The sequence below is a fragment of the Gopherus evgoodei genome, unplaced genomic scaffold (assembly GCF_007399415.2).
Source record: "Gopherus evgoodei ecotype Sinaloan lineage unplaced genomic scaffold, rGopEvg1_v1.p scaffold_49_arrow_ctg1, whole genome shotgun sequence".
Classification (NCBI taxonomy): domain Eukaryota; kingdom Metazoa; phylum Chordata; order Testudines; family Testudinidae; genus Gopherus; species Gopherus evgoodei.
In genome coordinates this window covers 1,122,976-1,149,141 of record NW_022060070.1, presented here as the reverse complement: position 1 = coordinate 1,149,141, position 26,166 = coordinate 1,122,976, and the positions used below count along the sequence as shown (strand labels likewise).

At 51.0% G+C, this 26,166-nt stretch overlaps 1 pseudogene; it reads left to right on the top strand.

The window, feature by feature from the left end:
* The first annotated feature begins 1,717 nt into the window (after positions 1 to 1,717).
* Positions 1,718 to 9,802, top strand: LOC115643042 (annotated as a pseudogene).
* The last annotated feature ends 16,364 nt before the right edge of the window (positions 9,803 to 26,166 follow it).

The following is a 26,166-nucleotide window of genomic DNA, read 5'->3' as shown; positions in this document are numbered from 1 at the left end:
AATGGTGATGGACGTCCTTCAAAGTCATCCTAATTACTTTTTGTTCTCTGAGAAATTTCAACTTAACGATCCTTGGGTCCTGAAATATACAGAAAAAAAAACAGAACACAAAGAACAGCCCAGTCCTCTCTGACTCACAGAGAGCACAAGAGCTCTCAGCTCCCTTTGGGAAGCTCCCATAATTACTGTTTACTGCTAACGCTTGATATTGGTCTTACCCAAAAGGGTCATTCTGATGTTCTTATAGAGATACCAGATATATCTGCCTCCTGTTGTACCCCACTAACCCCCGCTCCCCTCCTCTTCCCTCCCCGAGCTGAGACATAACCCAGGAGTCCTGATGGGGTCTCTCTCTGCAGAGTTAGTAATAAAGTAAGAACATTCATCAAATTTTTAAACCTAACCAGTGTCCCTTAAGTGACTTGCCACATGAAGTCAGAACCTGTTAGTATTAGAGCTGAGTGCATCTAATATTTTTTAATTTTTTTTCTTTTATATAGGAATAAAATCCAGTGCGTCCGTCAGCTAATTGCTACGTTATCTGCCAAAAACGTAGAATTTTCAGGGCTCCACTGAGCTGTGGAGCAGGCAGGCCCCACTCAATTCCCCTTGCCTTGTCTGAACCAATGCTGCTCTCACACTGGTGTAAATCTGCAATGCCCCTGGCATGTCACTCTCCCAGCCCCTATGGGGGGCCGTATGCTCAGGGACAGGGAAAAGCTGGCGACTGTTTCTCTATTTCACGCTCTCCGCTAAGCTGCGGCTCCCCACGTGAGGCAGAAACCCTGCTGGGATCCCACAGCGATGGCTGTAAACCTCCCTGCCGAGCGCTTCTCTGGCACAGCACAGAGACTTGCCGGATGCCTCCCGCTGCCCGGGCAGCCTCTCTCTGTTGCACAGGAGCCGGGTGAGTGCAGGGCTTTGGAGCCCAGAAATGGCCCTGGTTAGTTGCACCTGCCCGACATAATAGCCCAGAGGAAGCTGTCATAAACAGATAGCTAAGGGTTAATGTCTCTTTCACCTGGAAAGGGTTAACACAGGGAACCAAACACCTGACCAGAGGACCAATCAGGAAACAAGACTTTTTCAAATCTGGGTGGAGGGAAGTTTTGGGTGTGAGTTCTTTGTTCTTTGTCTTGGGTCTGACCCTCTCGGCTCTGAGAGTGATTTTTCTATCTCCTGGCTTTCTAATCTTCTGTTTCCAAGTTGTAACTACAAAGATAGTAAGACAATAGGTTTATATTATTTTCTTTTGTATTTAACATGTGTGTAGTTGCTGGAATGTGTTAAATTGTATTCTTTTTGGATAAGGCTGTTTATTCATTTTTTTCCTTTAAGCAATTGACCCTGTATATTGTCACCGTTATACAGAGACTATTTTTAATGTCTTTTTCTTTCTTTTTTATATAAAGCTTTCTTTTTAAGACCTGTTGGAGTTTTTCTTTAGTGGGGACTCCAGGGAATTGAATCTGCAGCTCACCAGGGAATTGGTGGGAGGAAGAAGTCAGAGGGAAAATCTCTTTGTATTAGATTTACTAAGCCTGACTTTGCATACCCTCTGGGTGAGGGGGAAGAGAGATTAGATCTCTCGGTACTTGTGTTTCCAGGACTGGAAACAGGGAATCTCCTAGGGTCGTCCAGGGAGGGGAGCCTGGGAGGAAGTAACAAGGAAACAAGGGGAGGGGGTTATTTCCCTTTGTTGTAAGACTCAAGGCATCTGAGTCTGGGGGTCCCCCAGGGAAGGTTTTGGGGAGACCACAGTGAGCTAGGCACTGTATAATTCCTGGCTGGTGGCAGCAATTACCAGGTCCAAGCTGGTAACTAAGCTTGGAGGTTTTCATGCTAACACTCATATTTTGGACGCTAAGGTCCAGATCTGGGAAGAAATGTTATGACAGAAGCACAGAGCTGAGGCAGGTCCCAGGCCAGGGAAGCCCAGAGAGGAGCCGGCTCAGGGTCAGGGGAGACAGTGCTGAGAATCACGCCTGGAAAGCTGGTCTAAGCAACAGGAGCTTTTTATTTTCTCTTCCCTCCTCCCATAATGCCAGCGCCTCCCTTTGCTGCCTCTGGCTCCCACCTGGCTCGAGAGGCCGCTCACCCCTACGTGTAGGAAGGGCTGGGAGCAGCCTCCGTGCCCTGCTTCTGCTTAGCTGAACTCCTCCATCGTGCTGGGGTTGCCAGCCCTCCAGGACTGGCCTGGAGTCGCCAGGAATTAAAGATTAATTTTTAATTAAAACTATGCCATGAGATGAAATCTCCAGGAATACAGCTAACCATAACTGGCAACACTACATGCTTCCCCATCATTAGTCCATCCAGTCTGACCCTGGCACGAACAAGCCAGGGAAATGCGCCCGCTTACCCCTTTCCTGAGCCAAGGACTTCAGTTAGACCGGGAGTCTCAAACTTCATTACACCGTGACCCCCTTCTGACACCAACAGTTACTACCTGACCCCAGCAGGGGAGACTGAAGCCTGAGTCCCCTTGATTCCCACTGCCCCCAGTGGGAGCCAAAGCCTGAGCCCTGGCTTCAGCCCCAGCCAGGGGGCCTGTAACCTGAGCCCTGCCACCCAGGGCTGAATCCCTCGGGCTTCGGCTTTGGCCGTGGGTGCTGGGAATCAGGCTTAAGGCCCAAGCTCCAGCAAGTCTCAGCCAGCCCTGGCGACCATATGAAAATGGGTTCGTGACCCACTTTGGTATCACAACCCACAGTTTGAGAACCGCTGAGTTAGATCAAAACATTTCAGTCCTCAGGAGACTATGCTGTTGTGTCCGCAGGCAGAGAATGGGAGGGAGCAAGCCCCCCCCAGCCATGCCAGAGGCCCTTCAAATGGCAGGGGATTGGTCATGGGAGACATGCCCAGGTGTTCCCAGCAGGCAACCCACACCCCAGGCTGCGGAGGAAGGCAAAAAACCCCAGGTCTCTGCCAATCTGACCTGGGAGAAATTCCTTCCTGATCCCAAATCTGGCAAGGCATTAAAAGTTGAGTACATGACCAAGCCCACCAGCCAGGCATCCAAGAAAAGGGATTCTCTGTTCCAGCCTAGGGCACTGGTCCGCCCCATCCAGTATCCCTTCGCCAGCTGTGGCCAGTCGCTGATGTTTCAGAGGAAGGTATAGAAAAGCCCGGAATACATCTGGCCAATTGTTAGAGGTGCTGGGAGGGGTAATTCCTTCCTGGCCCCAAGTCCAACTGACTAAAGCTCTAAATCCTGAGATTTGAGTACAGCCGCTGTCTTAATGCACCACAGGCCTTCCTGTTCTCCACATGGCCCAGGGAGGGACGGGATGAACAGGGGGCCTCACAAATTCCAGGGAATCCCCACAACCTCCCCCTCCACAAACAGGGCCATGGAATTACTCCCAGATACTGGATTAAAGCATCTGCTTTTTAAACTTCATTTAAAAATATATCAGTGCTAACCTGAGAGACTCTAAGCCATGTTGAGTCACCCCACCCGCGGCCCAGGTGAGCTGTGCAATGTCTAACCACCCTCACTGCTCAGTACTTGCATTTTACTTCAGGGTTGAATTTATTTCACCTTAACTTCTGGCCCCAGGATCTTGGGGGAGCATGGGGGGGAGGGGGAGGCAGTGAGATCAGGCCAATTCAAGGATGGTTTGGGTACAAAGTTGTAGTTGCACGAGTGCAGCGTGCTGGAGCCGGCGGCTGGGTCACTGAGGGTAGAAGAGCCAGCCGTGCAGGGGATCCCCCCTCTGGTACTCGCCCCTCCATGCTCGTGTTGAGTGCCGACGCTTGGGGTGTGGGCAGCTGGGAATTTCCCGCTGGAGTGAGGGTGCCAGGGCTCTGCTTGTTGCTGTGACTGCGCTGGGCAGCTGGCCCCATTGCCTAGAGTGCTGTGCAGGGGAGCAACGCCCAAACAGTCCCTGCCCAGAGAGCTCCAAGCCAGGACTGTGACAGACCCAAGAGATGGAGCTGAACAGATCCAGGGTGCTGTGCAGGGGAGCAACGCCCACACGGTCCCTGCCCAGAGAGCTCCAAGCCAGGACTGTGACAGACCTAAGAGATGGAGCTGAACAGATCCAGGGGAGCTGCAGGGGAGCAACGCCCAAATGGTCCCTGCCCAGAGAGCTCCAAGCCAGGACTGTGACAGACTCAAGAGATGGAGCTGAACAGATCCAGGGTGCTGTGCAGGGGAGCAACGCCCAAACGGACCCTGCCCAGAGAGCTCCAAGCCAGGACTGTGACAGACCCAAGAGATGGAGCTGAACAGATCCAGAGTGCTCTGCAGGGGAGCAACGCCCAAACGGTCCCTGCCCAGAGAGCTCCAAGCCAGGACTGTGACAGACCCAAGAGATGGAGCTGAACAGATCCAGGGTGCTGTGCAGGGGAGCAACACCCAAACGGTCCCTGCCCAGCGAACACCAAGCCAGGACTGTGACAGACCCAAGAGATGGAGCTGAACAGATCCAGGTTGCTGTGCAGGGGAGCAACGCCCAAACGGTCCCTGCCCAGAGAGCTCCAAGCCAGGACTGTGACAGACCCAAGAGATGGAGCTGAACAGATCCAGGGTGCTGTGCAGGGGAGCAACGCCCAAACGGTCCCTGCCCAGAGAGCTCCAAGCCAGGATTGTGACAGACCCAAGAGATGGAGCTGAACAGATCCAGGGTGCTGTGCAGGGGAGCAACGCCCAAACAGTCCCTGCCCAGAGAGCTCCAAGCCAGGACTGTGACAGACCCAAGAGATGGAGCTGAACAGATCCAGGTTGCTGTGCAGGGGAGCAACGCCCAAATGGTCCCTGCCCAGAGAGCTCCAAGCCAGGACTGTGACAGACCCAAGAGATGGAGCTGAACAGATCCAGAGTGCTCTGCAGGGGAGCAACGCCCAAACGGTCCCTGCCCAGAGAGCTCCAAGCCAGGACTGTGACAGACCCAAGAGATGGAGCTGAACAGATCCAGGGTGCTGTGCAGGGGAGCAACGCCCAAACGGTCCCTGCCCAGAGAGCACCAAGCCAGGACTGTGACAGACCCAAGAGATGGAGCTGAACAGATCCAGGTTGCTGTGCAGGGGAGCAACGCCCAAACGGACCCTGCCCAGAGAGCTCCAAGCCAGGACTGTGACAGACCCAAGAGATGGAGCTGAACAGATCCAGGGTGCTGTGCAGGGGAGCAACGCCCAAACGGTCCCTGCCCAGAGAGCTCCAAGCCAGGATTGTGACAGACCCAAGAGATGGAGCTGAACAGATCCAGGGTGCTGTGCAGGGGAGCAACGCCCAAACGGACCCTGCCCAGAGAGCTCCAAGCCAGGACTGTGACAGACCTAAGAGATGGAGCTGAACAGATCCAGGGGAGCTGCAGGGGAGCAACGCCCAAACGGTCCCTGCCCAGAGAGCTCCAAGCCAGGACTGTGACAGACCCAAGAGATGGAGCTGAACAGATCCAGGGTGCTGTGCAGGGGAGCAACGCCCAAACGGTCCCTGCCCAGAGAGCTCCAAGCCGGGACTGTGACAGACCTAAGAGATGGAGCTGAACAGATCCAGGGGAGCTGCAGGGGAGCAACGCCCAAACGGTCCCTGCCCAGAGAGCTCCAAGCCAGGACTGTGACAGACCTAAGAGATGGAGCTGAACAGATCCAGGGGAGCTGCAGGGGAGCAACGCCCAAACGGTCCCTGCCCAGAGAGCTCCAAGCCAGGACTGTGACAGACCCAAGAGATGGAGCTGAACAGATCCAGGGTGCTGTGCAGGGGAGCAACGCCCAAACGGTCCCTGCCCAGAGAGCTCCAAGCCAGGACTGTGACAGACCCAAGAGATGGAGCTGAACAGATCCAGGTTGCTGTGCAGGGGAGCAACGCCCAAATGGTCCCTGCCCAGAGAGCTCCAAGCCAGGACTGTGACAGACTCAAGAGATGGAGCTGAACAGATCCAGGTTGCTGTGCAGGGGAGCAACGCCCAAACGGTCCCTGCCCAGAGAGCTCCAAGCCAGGACTGTGACAGACCCAAGAGATGGAGCTGAACAGATCCAGGGTGCCGTGCAGGGGAGCAACGCCCAAACGGACCCTGCCCAGAGAGCTCCAAGCCGGGACTGTGACAGACTCAAGAGATAGAGCTGAACAGATCCAGGGGAGCTGCAGGGGCGCAACGCCCAAACGGTCCCTGCCCAGAGAGCTCCAAGCCAGGACTGTGACAGACCCAAAAGATGGAGCTGAACAGATCCAGGGGAGCTGCAGGGGGAGAGTCACGGAGGACAAGGGGACAGACGGGGGGCTGCCCCTTGCATTAGCTAGTGTCCTCACTAGTCAGAGTAGTCACTGGTGACCACACTCCTCATCGGTGCTGGGACAGATCAGAGCCAGGCACATCAGCGGTGGCCTGGCTGGGGGAGTGGGACTCAGCTGCCCAGACCATTCCCTGCCTGCCTTCCTGCTGTGGGAGGCATGGGGGTGGTTATATTTTTCTGCCTGAGCTCCACTGATGAGCCTTGCTCAGAGGAGCTTAAAGAGAATGTGAATAGCCCCAGCGGGGAGAGGGCAGCACCCCAAAACCCAGGGCAAACATCCATCAGGAAGGGAGAGATCCAAGAGCATCTGCCTCTGTGCTCGGAGCTGGACCAGCTTCCCAGACCAGGCCTCCTCCGCTAGAGGAAGCCAACGCGCAGAGCCGCTGTCCTGCTGTTCAGAGCTTTCCCACTCCCGGGAGCAGCTGGTTCCCTCTCAAAGCAGAGCCCCCAGCTAGCTCTGCCTCACGCAGCCGGTGCCCGGCTGAACCTCTCTCTGCGCTCACACGCCCCATGCAGGACTCTCCCTTCTGGCTTCCTGGGGCTCATCTTGGAGCCTGGCCCTAAGGGTCTCCGTGCTCATGGCCTGTGGGAACCTGCCAACCGTGAATACCTCTGCGGGTGTGGCCAGGGACCACAGAGGTCTCCTACATTTCCAGTGGGGTGAGCTGCAGGCTGCGGCCAGCCCTGGGGGGCTCTTGAGCTGAGCTATTCAATTAAAAGTCGCCTGAGCGCTGAATGTGAGCTCCATGTCGTAACACAGAGCAGCGCTCGCCCCCGGGCATCCCACCCCTGGGGATGTGGGGGAGCCGGCTCCCTAGATCACCACAGGAGGGCGCAGGCGGCAGAGGGTGCCTGTGGGGGGCTGTTTGGGATCGCCTGGCTCATGTCAGCCCAGTTAGACGTGCTGCTCCATTGCAATGGCACACGGGGGTGGCCGCAGCACGTGCGAGCCCCAGTCTGCGGATGTGACAGCCCTGCTCCCAGACTGCACCGTCTCTGCCTGTGCTGGAGGAGCAGTAATGTGATCAATCTGGAGGAAGCTGCCTGCTCGCCGGGTTCATGTGCCCCCTCCCCGCAGACAGCCTGAGGCCGTGGCTGTAAGGGGGCTGAACTCCCCTCGCAGCGCCGGAGTTAACGCTGAACCTAATGACGACACTGTCAGCGTCAGTGTCAGCTGTCCCACCGCTGGTCACTTCAGCTGATGGAAAACGGGAGGGGTGGGGTGCGGTGCAGCCCGTTCCCCACCCCCCTCAGTCTCTGCTCACCAGACTTTCCCCTCTACATTCAGAGCTGGGTCCTATTTCATTGGAGCAGTTTGGGGCAGGAGCTCGTCAGGCAGTTTTGGGTGCTCCACAAATCGCAAGGTTGCAGTCTCAGGCCTGGAATGGGTGGGGGCAATAAACGGGGACATGCCGAAGGCCTGGGGTGACTACTGCGTTCCTTCATTCTGTGCAGGGAGCCCAGCAATCATCGTTCCAGTGTGTGCCTAGCCACAGGGGCTGGAAGCAGCCGTGCTCTGGAGCTGAACAGACCCAACCGGACCACGCCCCACCCCTCCACCTTCATCCTCCTCGGCATCCCGGGGCTGGAGACAGCGAACGTCTTGATCTCCAACCCCTTCTGCTCCGTCTACATTCTGTCCCTCCTGGGGAACGGCCTCCTCCTGGCTGTTATCAAGACTGAACCAAGCCTCCATGAGCCCATGTACCTTTTCCTTTCCATGCTGGCGCTCGCCGACCTGGTCGTATCCACCATCACCCTGCCCAAAACCCTCTGCATTTTCTGGTTCAGCGACGGGGCAATACACACCAGTGCTTGCCTGGCCCAGATGTACCTCCTTCACTCACTGTCAACCATGGAGTCCGGGTTCATCCTGGCCAAGGCCTTTGATCGCTACGTCGCTATCTGTAACCCACTGCGACACTCGGCCATCCTGACCAGTCAGGCCACAGCCAAGGTAGGGCTGAGTGTTGTGATGAGGGGAGTCCTGTTACTGGGCCCACACCCATTCCTGCTGTAGCGGCTCCCATACTGCAGGACCAATGTCATTTCTCACACCTATTGTGAGTTCATGGCACTGGTGAAACTGGCCTGTGTGGACACTACAGTCATGACAGCCTATAGTCTGCTTGTAGCATTTTTCACCAGTGGCTTAGACCTGCTGCTGATTGTCCTGTCCTACGTGATGATTCTCTGGGTCACCTTCAGACTCCCCTCCAAGGAGGCGCAGCACAAGTCCCTCAGCACCTGCAGCTCCCACATCTGTGTCATGCTGGTGTTTTACACTCCTGCGTTCTTCTCCTTCCTCTCCCACCGCTTCGGCCACGTGGCTCCCCACGTTCACATCCTCATTGCCAACATGTACCTGCTTTTCCCTCCCATGATGAACCCCATCATCTACGGGGTAAGAACCCTGGGGATCCGGCAGAGGGTGCTCCAGATTTTGGGCATGAAAGCAGCCTGAAGGCCCACAGGACAGTCAGTGGCTGGGGAGTAAGGTCTGTGCAGGTGACATCAGGGTCAGCGGGGCCCAAGATCCAGACGGCTGAGTCACTCTCCAATATGGAAACCCACCTTAGCCTTGCTGAGCGGCAGGGCTAATAAACAGGCTTGTCTGGGTCTGCAGCACAACACGGCTTTGACTTTTCACTGCTCTAGAACATTGTTATCACTTGTCATTTACACGGGCCCGGCCCAGATCAGGGCCTCATCGTCCATCATTCAGCTAGAGACCATTATGGTCCACGGGATTCTACCCAAACAGACAGGATGGCTGCTCCTCTGTCCCCGGCACACACCCTCTCACACCCAGATGGTTACCCCTCTCCCCTTTCCCTTGCACCCTCTCAAGCCTAATCTTCTGCTCCTCTCCCCTCTGAGAATCTTTCACAGGTTCCCAGGCCAGAAGGAACCTTTCTGACTATCTCATCTGACCGTCTGCCTGGCACAAGCCCCAGTCCTTCACTCAGCGATCCCAGCAATCAGCCTATATCTTGTGTTCAGCTCGAGCATGTACGTTTTTAGAAAGGCATCCAGTCCCAATCTCAGGTCACAATCTCAGGCTGAGCGATGGTTAGTGAGAGGAACCAGGTTTTGGTCTTCCACAGTTTTCTCACCATCAGAAGTTGGTCCGATAAAAGATATCGCCTCCCTCAGCTGGTCTCTCTAATGTCCTGAGAGTGACATGGCTGCGACCCCACATGCAATATATATTCCAAGCAGTTCAGTATATGTAAGCGGAGGAATAGTCCCGCCATTGTGGGGAACTTTCCTGGCTTCTGCTCTACCCCGGTGAAATGGGCTAGTGAAAGGATCTGAGTCCTCGCTCCCACTTCCTTTACCCAGAAGCCTCCCTGCCCTTAAGACTCCCCTTCCACTCTCCTGTCTGGCAGAGTTCTCATAACCCCAATAGGGCTGGGCTCAGGATTCCTGGGGGGCTCAACCCCCAACCCTGCTGTGGTCACCTAGAACAGGGTGTCTTTCCGCACTGGTCACTTCCCTGAGGGATAGCTCAGTGGTTTGAGCATTAGCCGGCTAAGCCCAGAAGTGTGAGTTCAATCTTTGAGGGGACCATTTAGGGATCTGGGGCAAAAATCTGTCTGGGGATCGGTCCTGCTTTGAGCAGGGGGTTGGACTAGATATTTCCTGAGGTCCCTTCCAACCCTGATATTCTATGACCCACTGATTTAAAGTAAATACAAGTTATTTAATCAATAATTAATTTAAAAAAGAATAAGAAAAAATGGGAAAGGTTAAAGGAAAACACATCACCCTGCTCTGTGGCAGGGAAAATCACAAACAGTGTCTCTGGAATGTCAGGGCAGTTCACAGTCTGTTCCTTGTAGGGCCCAGGTCTCCTTCTCAGGCCCTGGCTGTGCTGCGGGATGCTGCAGGCTGGACACTTGCAATGGTGGTGGGTGGCCATACACCTCTGGGCTTTGGGTGGTGGGACCCTTCTTCCCAGAGTCAGCCCCCCATCAGGTTAAGATCCCCCTCCCAGCCTGGCCTGCAAGGACCCTTGGCTGGGGGTGTCTTTCTGCACTAGGCCCTTTGCCCAAGGTCCCCCCCTTGGCTGTCTCCAGTTGCTCACCACACCTGGCTCCAGCCCCACCTCCACTCATCCTCAGCACTGACGCTGCTTCTCTGGCCCCTCTGGCTCTGTGGCTGCAGCTCTGCTCCCAGCACAGGATATGCTCTCCCTGGGCCTTATCTCTGGCTAGCACAGCTCTGCTCCCAGCCCAGGATCTGCTCTCTCTGGGCTGTGTCTGGCTGGCCCAGCTCTGCTCCCAGCACAGGATCTGCTCTCTCTGGGCTGTGTCTGGCTGGCCCAGCTCTGCTCCCAGCACAGGATCTGCTCCCCCTGGGCTGTGTCTGGCTGGCCCTGCTCTGCTCCCAGCACAGGATCTGCTCTCCCTGGGCCATGTCTCTGGCTAGCACAGCTCAGCTCCCAGCACAGGATCTGCTCTCCCTGGGCCTTGTCTCTGGCTAGCACAGCTCTGCTCCCAGCACAGGATCTGCTCCCCCTGGGCTGTCTCTGGCTCTGTGGCTGCAGCTCTGCTCCCAGCACATAGGGCTGGCACTGCCATTTAGGCGACCTAAGCGGTCGCCTAGGGCTCCAGGATTTGGGAGGGTGGCATTTTGCTGCCCTCAGCGGCAATTCGGCGGCAGGGGTCCTTCCATGCTCCAGGTCTTCAGCGGCAATTCTGCGGCGGGTCCTTCACTAGCTCCGGAACCTGCTGCTGAAATGCCCCGAAGACCGGGAGCGCGGAAGGACCCCCGCCTAGGGCGCCAAAAACCCTAGTGCCGCTCCTGCTAGCACAGGATCTGCTCCCCCTGGGCTGTGTCTGGCTGGCCCAGCTCTGCTCCCAGCACAGGATCTGCTCCCCCTGGGCTGTGTCTGGCTGGCCCAGCTCTGCTCCCAGCACAGGATCTGCTCCCCCTGGGCTGTGTCTGGCTGGCCCAGCTCTGCTCCCAGCACAGGATCTGCTCCCCCTGGGCTGTGTCTGGCTGGCCCCGCTCTGCTCCCAGCACAGGATCTGCTCCCCCTGGGCTGTGTCTGGCTGGCCCAGCTCTGCTCCCAGCACAGGATCTGCTCCCCCTGGGCTGTGTCTGGCTGGCCCCGCTCTGCTCCCAGCACAGGATCTGCTCCCCCTGGGCTGTGTCTGGCTGGCCCAGCTCTGCTCCCAGCACAGGATCTGCTCCCCCTGGGCTGTGTCTGGCTGGCCCAGCTCTGCTCCCAGCACAGGATCTGCTCCCCCTGGGCTGTGTCTGGCTGGCCCAGCTCTGCTCCCAGCACAGGATCTGCTCTCCCTGGGCCATGTCTCTGGCTAGCACAGCTCTGCTCCCAGCACAGGATCTGCTCCCCCTGGGCTGTCTCTGGCTCTGTGGCTGCAGCTCTGCTCCCAGCACATAGGGCTGGCACTGCCATTTAGGCAACCTAAGCGGTCGCCTAGGGTTCCAGGATTTGGGAGGGTGGCATTTTGCTGCCCTCAGCGGCAATTCGGCGGCAGGGGTCCTTCCATGCTCCAGGTCTTCAGCGGCAATTCTGCGGCGGGTCCTTCACTAGCTCCGGAACCTGCTGCTGAAATGCCCCGAAGACCGGGAGCGCGGAAGGACCCCCGCCTAGGGCGCCAAAAACCCTAGTGCCGCTCCTGCTAGCACAGGATCTGCTCCCCCTGGGCTGTGTCTGGCTGGCCCAGCTCTGCTCCCAGCACAGGATCTGCTCCCCCTGGGCTGTGTCTGGCTGGCCCCGCTCTGCTCCCAGCACAGGATCTGCTCCCCCTGGGCTGTGTCTGGCTGGCCCAGCTCTGCTCCCAGCACAGGATCTGCTCCCCCTGGGCTGTGTCTGGCTGGCCCCGCTCTGCTCCCAGCACAGGATCTGCTCCCCCTGGGCTGTGTCTGGCTGGCCCAGCTCTGCTCCCAGCACAGGATCTGCTCCCCCTGGGCTGTGTCTGGCTGGCCCAGCTCTGCTCCCAGCACAGGATCTGCTCCCCCTGGGCTGTGTCTGGCTGGCCCAGCTCTGCTCCCAGCACAGGATCTGCTCTCCTTGGGCTGTGTCTCTGGCTTTGTAGCTGCAGCTCTGCTCCCAGGGCAGGTCTGCTCGGTGGGCTGCTTCTGTGACTCTGCTCCCAGCTCTGACCTGCTCCCTAGGCTGCTTTTCTGGCCCCTCTGGCAGGCCCAGCTCTGCTCCCCAGCTCAGCTCGGGTCCCTGCTCTCTCCTTAGCTCTGCCCCACTCTGACCCAGGCAATTCCAGCTCTCATGGAGGCCGCGTCCCCCATGGCCCCTGACTCCCTCATTAACTTGCTCGCCCTGTCAATCAAGCTGACCGGGAACACTGGCCTCTCCCCCATTGTTCTTGGGGAGTGTCTCAGGGTCCTGATTTCCCATCGACCCCTCCCCTTTTACTGCTGGGAGCTAGCAACTAAAACACGCCCTCTGAGTGTTAGTGAGGGGGCAACAGTCCCCTTACATATACACAGTATTACACATTAACAGCAGTTACAGAGCCCAGACTGGGAGGAATGGGGGAGCCCTGAAGGGGCTGCTTTCCTATACAGTCACTCCCAGGGGAGGTGCAGCTCACGGCCTTTCCCTGGCCACTCCTGCAGCATTTCTCTCCTCTCCATGCTGGGTTCAATGCTATTTGTGAACTCCAGAGCAAAGTGTAAGAATATAACCTCTCCCCATGTAACTAAGGCAGCCAGAGAAGGTTCCCATCATCCTGGCCTGACCCTGTCCCAAGCTTTGGGTGAGTGAGTGCGCCCAGATCCAGCTGCCAGTTCTCTAATGTTTGCAATTCCCTAGTTCTCTGCTGTCCTAGCCCTCGCCCCATGTGGGGCAAAAACTTCTTTCCCCAGCAATCTGTCACTTCTGCAGTCCCAGAGTCCCCTTTCAGGGGCAGGATTTTTAACAGAGTTCTGCTCCAGGAACAGCCCCCATGACTAGAAGGATTTTAGTAGCAAGGTTCATGGTCTTTTCATCCCATCCAGCAAGCTGGATGTTCCTTTTTCAGGGACTGGAGTTAGTTACTGTTTGAAGAGTTCAGTGACTGATTTAATTGGGGTTGGTCCTGCTTTGAGGGGGGAGGTTGTGTTGCCGGCACAGAGTGCCCGAGGGTGGCAACGGTTGGGTCCGTTGCCCGGTGTGCTTCGCAACCAATAGAACACACCAGGGTGGAGAAGTAACAAAACTTTATTTGAGCTCAAATAAGACGCCTGGAGCCACACAGGACTCAGATGAAGTGCGCCAAACAAACAGCTAACCTAACTATTTATACTGGAACCAAAACTGATACCCATTATAACATGATCTGTCACTCACACAGTCCCCACCCAAGGCCAAGTCTGCCTAGTAACAGTTCAGTTTCCCGCCCAAAGGTTAAATCTGCCCAGCGACAGAGGGAGTAGGAGCAACAAGGGCAACCTGAGGTCAAACATGGAGGAGTAAAACTCAAAATGGAGGAGCTGGTGCACTATGGCTCAGAACAAGAGGACTTCATCGGCTCTCATGGCCTTCCATTCTCCAGAATTATCTGGGTTATGCCAAGTGCGTCCCCAACACTTGGACTAGAACCTCCTGAGGTCCCTTCCAACCCTGAGATTCTATGATTCCATGGTACCTGAGCACCAATGTAATGCTTTTCCCAAGGACACAGCCCATCCTTGGGGTTTTCATTGCTGGGCCAGACCCCCACCCGGTTGTTTGCTTCCCCAGGGACAGGCAGTAGGAGTGAGACGCAGCTGAGAACAGCCGGTGATGGGACCATCCAGTGCTGGGCCTAGCCTGGCAGGGGTAGGAACAGATACTGGAGTCTCAGGAGCAGGGCCGGCTCCAGGTACCAGCCCAGCAAGCAGGTGCCTGGGGTGTCCAAGGGGAAGGGGCGCCCTGTTGGGCACTTCGGCGGCAATTGGGCAGTGGGTCCCTCGGTCCCTCTCAGAGGAAAGGACCTGCTGCCGAATTGCCGCCGAAGAGTGAGGCGGTGGCAGTAGAACTGATCGCGATCGCGGCTTTTTTTCTTTTCCCGATACTTGGGGTGGCAAAAAGCTGGAGCCGGCCCTGCGCAGGAGGCAAGGAGGGAGTGGAACGGTTTGGAAGGGGGTTAGGAAGGAAGGGCAGCTGTGTGGCCCAGGAGGGCTTGTTAATGAGATCCGGGGCTTTCTCCATCTGCGGTGGGATGTGTCTGAATCTCCACAGGGCAGGAGATCAGTCTCCCCTATTGCTACCATGGGAGACTGAGTGGTCCTTCCCCTACAACAAGGCTGGGTTCACCAGGCATAGCCCCACCCCAGCAGTGTGACCAGGTGGAGCTGGTGACTATGGATGTGTCTTGCTGTTCTCTAGGGGAGATTTGATTTCCTTGCCCATGTGAAAGTAGAATGAATTATATAGTAAGAGTAGAAAGGATTAAAGAAATGTTGTCTGTACCTTTAAGCAAAGTTGTTGGAATGCTGCAGCCAGGTGTCAGGAATATAGACATTAACACAGGACAATTGCACCGTTTAAGGGCAATTGGTGAAGCATTAGCCTTAGATCGATAACAGTTAGTAAGGAAATAGGATATGCATGTTGTGCCCCAGGTGAATTTTACTGTTTTGATTTCTTTGTCCCTTTGTCTAATTCCCGCTCTTTTATCTGTATAAATAAGACTGTTTGGGCCTTGCATGGCCACTCACATATTCTGAATGTTATTGGCGGAGCGCTGCGCTAATAAACAGAGTGGTCTGACAAATTGTGAGTCCTGATTCTAACTTTGACACCCAGTGCACCTACTGGGACCCGAGGGGTCTCTCCACCCCTGCTGATGGGTAAAGAGATACCCACTGGCTGTGGGGATGCAACCCTCCAGCGGGGATTGTGAGCAATACCCTGCCAGAGGAGGGCCTCCCTTGGCCTGAGGGAAGTGTCCCCAGCTGCACAGTCATTGCCAAGGGCCTGGGACGCCTGGGACCTTCTCCCATCCATGTGAAGGGGTCGGAGACTTGGGGGCATGACAGGAGCTTAGCCTGTGCAGTGACTTTCTTCAGGTACATTAGCAACGAGAAGAAAGTCAAGGAAAGTGTGGGCCCCTTACTGAATGAGGGAGGCAACCTAGTGACAGAGGATGTGGAAAAAGCCAATTTACTCAATGATTTTTTTACCTCTGTCTTCACGAACAAGTTCAGCTCCCAAACTGCTGCGCTGAACAGCACAGCTTTTGCTACGGTCTCCCACAGTGTTCTTGCCAGCAAGTTAAAGAAGTATGGCCTGGAGGAATGGATTATAAGGCGGATAGAAAGCTGACTAGTTTATTGGGCTCAACGGGAGTGATCAATGGCTCCATGTCTAGTTGGCAGCTGGTTTCAAGCAGAGTGCCCCAAGGGTCGGTCCTGGGGCTGGTTTTGTTCAATATCTTCATTAATGATCTGGAGGATGGCGTGGACTGCACTATCAGCAAGTTTGCACATGACACTAAACTGGGAGGAGGGATAATATGCTGGAGGGTAGGGATAGGATACAGAGGGACCTAGACAAATTAGAGGATTGGGCCAAAAGAAATCTGATGAGGTTCAACAAGGACAAGTGCAGAGTCCTGCACTTAGGATGGAAAAATCCTATTCACTGTTACAGACTAGCCACCAAATGGCTAGGCAACAGTTCTGTAGAGAAGGACCTAGGGGTTACAGTGGACAAGATGCTGGATATGAGTCAAAAGTGTGCCCTTGTTGTCAATAAGGCTAACGGCATTTTGGGCTGTATAAGTAAGGGCATTGCCAGCAGATTGAGGGACATGATCATTCCCCTCTATTTGGCATTGGTGAGGCCACATCTGGAGTACTGTTTCCAGTTTTGGGCCCCACACTACAAGAAGGATGTGGAAGAAGTGGAAAGAGTCCAGCGGAGGGCAACAAAAATTATTAGGGGGTTGGAGCACATGACTTATGAGGAGAGACTGAGCGAAGTGGGATTGTTTAGTCTGCAGAAGGGAATAGTGAGGGGGGATTTGATAGCTGCTTTCAACTACCTGAAAGGGGGTTCCAAAGAGGATGGATCTAGACTGTTCTCAGTGGTACCAGATGACAGAACAAGGAGTAATGGTCTCAAGTTGCAGTGGGGGAGGTTTAGGTTGAATATTAGGAAAAACTTTTTCACTAGGAGGGTTGTGAAGCACTGGAATGGGTTGCCTAGGAGGTGGTGGAATCTCCTTCCTTAGAGGTTTTTAAGGTCAGGCTTCACAAATCCTTGCCTGGGAGATTTAGTTGGGGTTTGAGCAGGGGGCTGGACTAGACAACCTCCTGAGGTCCCTTCCAACCCTGATATTCTATTGTTGGCCAAATAGGGCCAGTTTCCCCCTGGAGCTTACCTAATTACACCAAGGAGGCACGGAGGACAAGAAGACAGATACCACACCTTTATTTTCGTTCAGCTGAGCGGGTGTTTCTCCTCGACTAGTGCCAGAGAAGAAGAACACACCTTACATGGGCGACATGAGCCCCTTTTATAATCAGCAACAAACAACTTTAGTTTACGTCATTATACTGACCCATAGATAACAGGTTACACAGAATACATGGATTATTTTGGGGAGGGGGATACAGGAGACATCTGCTGCGGATACATTTATCATTTTGAAGAGAGTGTAAGGTACATGCCTTGACCCCTGGCATTAAATATCTTTGAGGATACATGAGAAAACAGCTGCATATACTTTTGTGCCAAGCGGGCCAATTAGTAAATAGCTGACATGGTTAAATGTAAGATTAAATGCATGCCCTGTCCTTGATTCCCAGGTCCCGTCTATCATTCAAATCCCTAGGCCCATCCTTTAGCTAAAAGCAGAAAGAGCAGGCCTTTTAATTCTTAGGCCTTTTCTATCACTATGATGCTATGATTCTATGAATATTGACTATATACCAGTATTTCAAATGTCTTTCCTCCTGGGTAACACCCACAAAGTAGTTTATATCCAGTGTAGCCAGCACATTGTGGGAGGAACCATTCAAGGTAACAGTCCATTAAGAAACACAATAGGCCTTAGAAACAATGAGGAGTCTGGTGGCACCTTACAGACAAACAGATTTACTTGGGCATAAGCTTTCATGGGTTAAAAAAAACACACTTTTTCATATGCATGGAGTGAAAAGTACAGGTACAGGCAGAAATATACTGACACATGAAGAGAAGGGAGTTACCTCACAAGTGGAGAACCAGTGTTGACAAGGCCAGTTCAGCCAGGGTGGATGTGGTCCACTCCCAATGACTGATGAGGAGGTGTCAATACCAAGAGAGGGAAATTTGTGTTTGTAGTGAGCCAGCCACTCCCAGTCCCTATTCAAGCCCAAATGGACGGTGTTAAGTTTGCAAGTGAATTGTAGGTCTGCAGTTTCTCTTTGAAGTCTGTTTTAAAGTTTTTTTTTATTATTTTATTTTTTTTGTTGAAGGATGACTACTTTTAAATCTTTTATTGACTGTGCAGGGAGATTGAAGTGTTCTCCTACTGGCTTTTGTATGTTATCATTCCTGATGTTTGATTTGTGTCCATTTATTCTTTGCCTGTATCTGTAACTTTCACTCCATGCCTCTGAAGAACTGAGGTTTTTTACTCACGAAAGCTTATGCCCAGATAAATCTGTTAGTCTTTAAGGTGCCACTGGACTCCTTGTTGTTTTTGTGGAAACAGACTAATATGGCTACCTCTCAGATAATAGGTCTTAGAAGAGGCTTATCCGCACCTGATGGACTTTCCTGTGAACCTTCCAACCAGGAAATGGTTATTGGCCCCTGTTATAACTCACTGACGCATGCAAATGCATGTGACCAGCTTATGCGACACTGGACACAACCTTGCTCCTGTACTTTTCCAATAACTTTGCTACAAGCTTTCACTTAAAAAATGTTTGGGACAATGAAGTTCCCTCCACATGGCAGAAGATATAACAGGGAGAAGCGACATCATCACTTGGTCTCATTCCCCCCACAACTCAACACCTGGAAACACCTTAGGAAGTGAACTGGGGATGTGATCCCAGGTTGAAGGGGTAGAAACCCTGTATACAGAAGACTGGTGAATTGTTTGCACCATCAGGGTGAGACGCTGCTTGATTCAAATCCTGTCCAGTGTAGAAAACTTAGATTATGATTGTATTTATTTCTTAGGTAACCATCCTTGATTTATATATATATATATATTTTACCTAAACCAGTGTGCTGTTTGAAATGCAAAGGGGAAATCTGCTCAGGAACAGCAGTTGGTGCATTGTCCTCTCCACATTGAGGGAGGGGCAGGCTGGGAAATAAATTTATACCAGTCAGGCTTTTGGCCAGGGCAAGATGATACAGCTCTTGGGTCCGCTGGATCCTCTCTATTGTTGTTTCATGGCTGGCTAGTGAAAGCATTCATGTAACTGCAGCTGGGTGTGTCCCTGACTGTATATAGCTGTGTAAGTGCAAGACCTGAGAGGATTGCAGCTTGTTACAGCCACACAGTGTGAGAGGGGACAGAGATTGGTGCGCCAGAGGGCTTAGTGGTATTTCAGTTCCAGGGCGCATCCCTGGGAAGTCAGTCACACCCAGACAATGAGCAGACCCTGCTAGACCGTGAGTCCATTTCCCTGTTATTATGCACTCAGCAAAGAATCCTGTGGCACGTTATAGACTAACAGACGTTTTGGAGCATGAGCTTTCGTGGGTGAATATCCACTTCCTCAGATGCATGACATGCATCTGAGGAAGTGGGTATTCACCCACGAAAGCTCATGCTCCAAAACGTCTGTTAGTCTATAAGGTGCCACAGGATTCTTTGCTGCTTTTACAGATCCAGACTAACACGGCTACCCTCTGATATTATGCACTCAGTTACTGACAGGGAGACGTGGTTACATCAGGGAAGTCAGGACTCCTGGTTTCTGTCTGTTATTCTCTGTGTGACCTTGGCCAAATCAGATAACCCCGTACCTCAGCTTATCTATCTGTATAATTGGGATATGTTCATAGTGAGTTTCCTTTGCTAGGTGTTTTGAAACCCCTTCAATGAAAGGTGCTGCATCATCTGATGATAAGGATCAGAGGGGTAGTAGCCATGTTAGTCTGGATCTGTAAAAGCTGCAAAGAGTCCTGTGGCACCTTATAGACTAACAGACGTATTGGAGCATGAGCTTTCGTGGGTGAATACCCACTTCGTCAGATGATAGTTACTGATGAGAATTACAGATCTCTGATCCCTTAGCTACAGCCCAATGTGTTTGCAGAAAGTGTTTGTGTCTCCCCTCAGTCATCTTTCTCCAGATATGTCTGTCTAATATCTACCCAGCCATCCTGGGCATTTACAGGGCCTCAGAACCTAGGAAGACCTAGTTTTATTACTAATAAACCATAATTTAAAAACATACACAAATACACAGAGCAGCCAATTCCTCTCTGACTCAGCACAGAGCCCCAGAGTTCTCATCTCCCTTTGGGAAGGTCCCTTAATTATTGTTTACTCCTAAAGCTGGATGAATACCACAGAAGCAAAGACAGGCTTGTCTCCAGCTTGTTTTTTCTCAGATGCGTGCATCTTCCCCTGAGGCTGAGTGAACCCCCCTGAGATTGCACAGAGCTGTATTATAAATGGTGCACACCCCTGTGTCAGCTCTCAGTGTGGGATGTTGCTGCAGATGCTGGGGTGAGAGAGGTGCGGGACACGGACACCTGAGGGGGATTCCCAGGGAAGACGCTTCCATCTCAGAATTCACAGGTACCATCTCTTGCTGCTCAACAAACTGAGTGATACGTGGGTGTGACGGGATAGAGAACAGATCTGTGGTCCTTTCCGCTCTGCACAGCTGTTGAACATCCCAGAACCCTTTGCACAGGTGATGAGTTTGCTCCAGTGTCATGTGTCAAAATGTCCCCCTTTGCTAGCCACCCACATCCCCCTTCAGCAAAAGGACTCCAGCCCTGAGGTGGCTGCATTTCAGTTGCACAGTGGATCCCTCAGGATGAAAGGTGATAGGAGATGTACAATACAAGGCCATGCATCTGACAAAGCGGGTATTCACCCACGAAAGCTCATGCTCCAAAACATGTTAGTCTATAAGGTGCCACAGGACTCTTTGCTGCTTTTACAGATCCAGACTAACACTGCTACCCCTCTAATAAAAGGCCAGATTCTGAGGCCCTGGCCTATACTTTGTTCAACTCCAGAGTGAAAACTGAGTAAAGACCTGAGGAGCCAGCTGTGTGCTAGTGCATGGACACCGTCACCTCCCCACTTGGTTGTTAACAGAGGAGAAGGGGGCTGTTACCTGACTTTTCTCTGCTGGAAAGCCTGGCGATGTTAGTTAAGGCTCCTCCCTGGAACAATTATCAGAATTTTTCAGCAAGGGCAAGATATCTCTCATAGCTTCATTCAAGAAGCCAGTTAAATTCTTATGTCTGAAACTTTCAGAAAACAATTCAGCCTGATGCCAACACCCAGTGTGGGAAATTTCTGTCCAAATGCTTAAAAATTGGCAAACTTATAAGCAATTGAAAATCAGGTCTTCTGATGGAAGGTGTCAGACAGCTTAACTAATGGCGGTGCCAGCAGCACCACCTACAATGACCAATCCATGCTTGAATCCCATTTAGCTAAGCTCTCTGCTACAATAACTTATGTGGCAAGGAGTTCCACTGGCCAAATATGTATTACGTAAATAATTTTCTTTTATTAGTGTTATATGTTCAGACTTACAATGAAATTGAATGTTCCCTTGTTTGTATGTTATGAGACACATTAAACATAAAAGCCTGATCTACTTTCCTCATCGATAGATTCATAGAGTTTGAGACTTAAAGGGACCATTAAATCATCCAGTCTGACTTCCTGTATAGAACAAACCATAAAATTTCACCCAATTACCCCTGTATTCAGCTCCATAACTTGTGTTTGACTGTGGCCTGGTCTACACTATGATTTCACATCAGTAAGAGGGTGAGAAGGCACTGCAAGTGTCAGCTACACTAGCCCCCTCCCAACGGGCAGAATTTGTTCCATCTGAACCATTCAAGAGAGATGATTATCCAGCCTCCTTTTGACATCCTCCTTTGAAGGAGTTTCCATAACCTCCCAAGGCGTCTGTCCCATTGGCCTCCTCTTCTTGCAGTTAGGAAGTTTTTCCTGAGATTTAGCCTAAATCTGCTATGCTGTAGTTTGAACTCAGAGCTTCTTGTCCTGCCCTCTCTGGCAAGAGACAGCAACTTTTCTCCAGCTTTTTTATGGCAGCTTTTCATGTATTTGAAGACCACTACCATGCCCCCATTTAATCTCCTCTTTTCCAAACTAAACTTGCCTAGTTCCTGAAGACTGTTGGCATGTCCCTCCTTCAATCTTCTATATTGCAAAGTAAAAATACCCAGTTCCTTCAGTCTTTTCTCTTATAGCTTCTGTTCTGTTCCTTGGATCATCTTTGTCTCTCAACTCTGGATTCTTTTCAATTTCTCTTTATACCCTCAGTGTAAATTATTTGATCCTTATTTTCAGCTGGAATTGTCTAGCTTCATCTTCCAGCCCTTGGATCTTGCTTTGCCTTTCTCTGCTAGATTAAAGACCCCAATATTACTATTTAAGATAAATAAATAAAGCTCTTTAAGTCTCTCTCACACGCTGTCATTTTCTTCAGCCCTGAATCGTTTATGTGACTTTTTGCTCCACTCACTTCAATTTTTCAACATCCTTTTTGAAATGTGAACCCCGGGACTGGACACAATCAGTTTCACCAATGCCATGCGCAGAGGTAAAATCCTTCCCCTGCTCCAACTCACCAACCCCCTGTTTATGCATCCAAGGATCACATCAGTGCTTTTGGCCACAGCATTGCACTGGGAGCTCACAATGATTAGGTTATCCACAGTGAGCCCTAAATCGTTTTCACAGTCCCTGCCTTCCATAATACAGTGCCCCCGTCTATGAGTTTTGCCTGCATTCCCTGTTCCAAGAGGATCACTTTGCATCTGATTGTATGAAAATATTTTATTTGCATGGCCCAGCTCACCAAACACTCTAGATCAATCAGTGTGCTGCCCTGGCCACTTCATTGTAACCGCTCTGCTGATATTCGGATTATGCACAATTTTTATCTGTGGTTATTTTATATTTGTTTCCAGATCATTGGTGAAAATATTGAATAACATTGGGCCAACAAGTGATCCCTGCAGAACTCCACTGGAAACAGCTGCATTTGCTAACAACATCCCATTGTCAGCTGCTTTCTGGGATCTGTTAGGTGGCCAGATTTTATTTCATTTAATGTATGTGCTACAGAGATAGTAGAGAATTCCTTTTTTTATCTGCATGTTTTCCCTTACTTAGTCAAATGTCTGAGAGAAATCAAAGTCTATCACATCTGCACAGTTCCCTTGATCTACCAAATATGTACTCTAATTAAAGAATGAAATCAGGTTTATATGACAAGACACCTTCTCCATAAACCATGTTGTTGATAAGCATTAATTATATCACAAGACTTATTCTGAAGTAATCCCATGTCAACTTTTCCATTTTTTCATAAAATTTCAATTGTTTAAAACTTTTCCTTTATCTTTTTAATAGTTAACATTTAACACAGTGCGGTTCTGTATTTGCCTTTTTTTGTTTTGTTTTGTTTTGGCTCAGCTGCTGCTTGATTTTGCACTTCTGGTTCCAAATGAGACATGTTGTTGATTGGTCAGTTCGTAACTCTGGTGTTTGTAATTCTGAGGTTCTATGTAGATGCTTTTTAATGTTCTCCTCGATTGCTGATGGAGAACATTAAACTGTGTCATCACCTCATGTGGTACGAGTACATCATATTGCTTCTTTCCAAGTGCAGAACAAAAATATACATGAAATATATCTACTTTTTCTGCAACATTAACAAGTTTCCTTTCTCCCTCTAGAATTTTGCCTAAACCTTTTATAGGATTTCTTTTGTTGTTAAAATGCTTAATAACATCCAAGCACGGATTTTTCCCTGATATCTTTAATGCCCTTTATCAATCATAACTTCCAATTTCTAGTTCTTGCTATCTATATTCTCGATTTCCCCCCATTTTTATATATTTTATATATTGCTTTTCCCCGCCCCACAATAGCTGCCTTCACTTTGCCACTGGAGTGGGTTTTTAACCAAATTTGTCCATATTCATGACTGTGGTATCATGGCTTTTTAGCTATTTAATCAAGTATCAGAGAGGTAGTCGTGTTAGTCTGGATCTGTAAAAAGCAACAAAGAGTCCTGTGGCACCTTACAGGCTAAAAGATGTATTGGAGCGTGAGCTTTTGGGGGCGAATACCCTCTTTGTCAGATGCGTGCAGGCAAGAATCAGTCTAGAGACAACAAGGTTAGTTCACTCAGGGAGGATGAGGCCAGTTTGGCCGATGTAGATGGCAGAGGGGCATTTCTGGCACATGATGGCGTACATTACATTGGTGGACGTGCAGGCAAATGAAAGGGTGATGTTGTGGCTGATCTGGTTAGGTCCTGTCATGGTGTTGCTGGTGTAGATATGTGCGCAGAGTTGGCATCGAAGTTTGTTGCATGTACATATCTACACCAGCAACACCATGACAGGACTTAACCAGATCTGCCACAACATCACCTGTTCATTCGCCTGCATGTCCCCCAATGTTATATATGTCATCATGTGCCAGAAATGCCCCTCTGCTATGTACATCAGCCAAACTGGCCTCATCCTTTCTGAGTGAACTAACTTTGTTGTCTCTAGACTGATTCTTGCTTGCGTATATATACTTGCCCCTGGAAATTTCCACTACTTGCATCTGACGAAGTGGGTATTCACTCCTGAAAGCTTATGCTCCAATACCTCTGTTAATCTATAAGATGCCACAGGACTCTTTGTTGCTTTTTATAGCTATTTAATATACTCATCTTAAAGAATTCCCAAGTTTCATTCCCATTTTCTCTCTGAAAAATTCTTCACCATCAGTTTTACAGATGATTTCCTCAGCTTTGCGGATTTAGCCTTTGGAAGCACTAAGTATCTCTAGATATTACTGGTTGGGAACTGTTCTCTCTCTGTCCATTGGAATGTAAACTGTTCCATTCTTTATTTTCCTCTCATCTATCATATGCCCCCTTATGTATCTCTTCTCTAAATGAAACAGTCCAAGCCTTTCCAGTCTTTCTACAGATGGCAGCCTCCCCTAGTCTCATAGAGTTTCTTGGAAATTCCCTTTCTATCTACAACTGGGGGGTGGGAGCAATAGCCCAGTGGTTTGTGCATTGGCTTGCTAAATCCCAGGTTATGAGCTCAATCCTTGAGAGGACCATTTAGGGAACTGGGGTTTAACAAAAAAAAAGTCTGGGAATTTGCCCTGCTTTGAACAGGTGGTTGGACTAGATGATCTCCTGAGGTCCTTTCCAACCCTGGTATTCTATGGTCCTTTATAGAGACTGGGTCACCATAACTGAACACATATCCAAAGCAGTTTATTCTCCATCCCATTATAAGGCATATCCACCCTAATGTTTCCTGTTGGTGCCTATTATCATTTCCCACACATGGAGCACCATAAAATATGGAATTTGCATAAGTAGGGTCATTTTTCATAATTAATTTCTCTGAATAACAAAAATGTTATTTTCAGTGTATGAAGACTGACCAATCTGTTTGTCCATGAGAACAGTTTCCAGTAGCACATGCAGTGTCTCATATTAACATTGTCTCTCCATCCAGGCATTTGTACTGCGACCATCACCCTAGAGCCTGGGCACTTACAGGAAATCAGGGTGACATACGGTACATGCAGGAGACACCGTTCTGCCTCAAAGTTGGACACCTTCTCCCCTACTCCATGTCAGATACTAACACAACTGACTTCACCAACCCCTCCACCTTCATCCTGCTGGGCATTCCTGGCCTGGAGGCTGCCCATGTCTGGATCTCCATACTCTTCTGTGCCATGTACATCATAGTCATCTTGGGGAACTTCACCATCCTGTTCATTGTGAAGAGGGAGTCGAGCCTCCATGGGCCTATGTACTATTTCCTCTGCATGCTGGCCGTCACCGACCTGGTCCTGTCCACAACCACTGTGCCCAAAACACTGAGCATCTTCTGGTTCAGTTCCAGGGAGATCAATTTCAGTGCCTGTCTCATGCAGATGTACTTCATTCACTGCTTCTCAGCAATGGAATCTGGGATCTTTGTGGCCATGGCTTTGGATAGGTATGTAGCCATCTGCGATCCCCTCAGACATTCCACCACCCTGACAAACCCCATGGGATAACTGTGGTCAAGTTGGCCTGTGCTGACATTAGTGCCAGTAATTACTATGGCCTGTCTTTGGTATTCTTCATCACAAGTCTAGATGTATTTTTTATCACCGTGTCCTATACTCAAATTCTCAGGATTATCATAGGCCTTCCCACAAAGGATGCCCGACTCAAGACTTTTGGGACCTGCATCTCCCACCTCTGTGTCATCTTAGCCTTTTACATCCCCAGTCTCTTCTCCACCCTGACACACCGATTTGGCCACAATGTGGCCCCACATTTCCATGTTCTCAATGCCAACATGTACCTCCTGGTGCCCCCCATGCTGAACCCCATCATATACGGGGTGAGGACCAAACAGATACGGAACAGACTGCTCTGGATCTTTGCTCATAAAGGGACCTAAAGGTTTCTCTTGGTGTTCTGAAGTGCCGAGACCTCTTTCCTGAATCACTTACTGAAAATAAGAACATATGAACAGCCAAAGTGGGTCAGACCAAAGGTCCATCTAGCCAGTATCCTGTTTCTAACAATGGCCAATGCCAGGTGCCCTAGACAGAATGAATAGAACAGGAAATAATTAAATAAGCCATTCCCTGCCGCTCATCCCCAGCTTCTGGCAAACAGAGGCTAGGGACCATGTCCCTGCCCATCCTGATTAAAAGCCATTGATGGACCTATCTGCCCCATGAATTTATATAGTTCTTGCTTTGA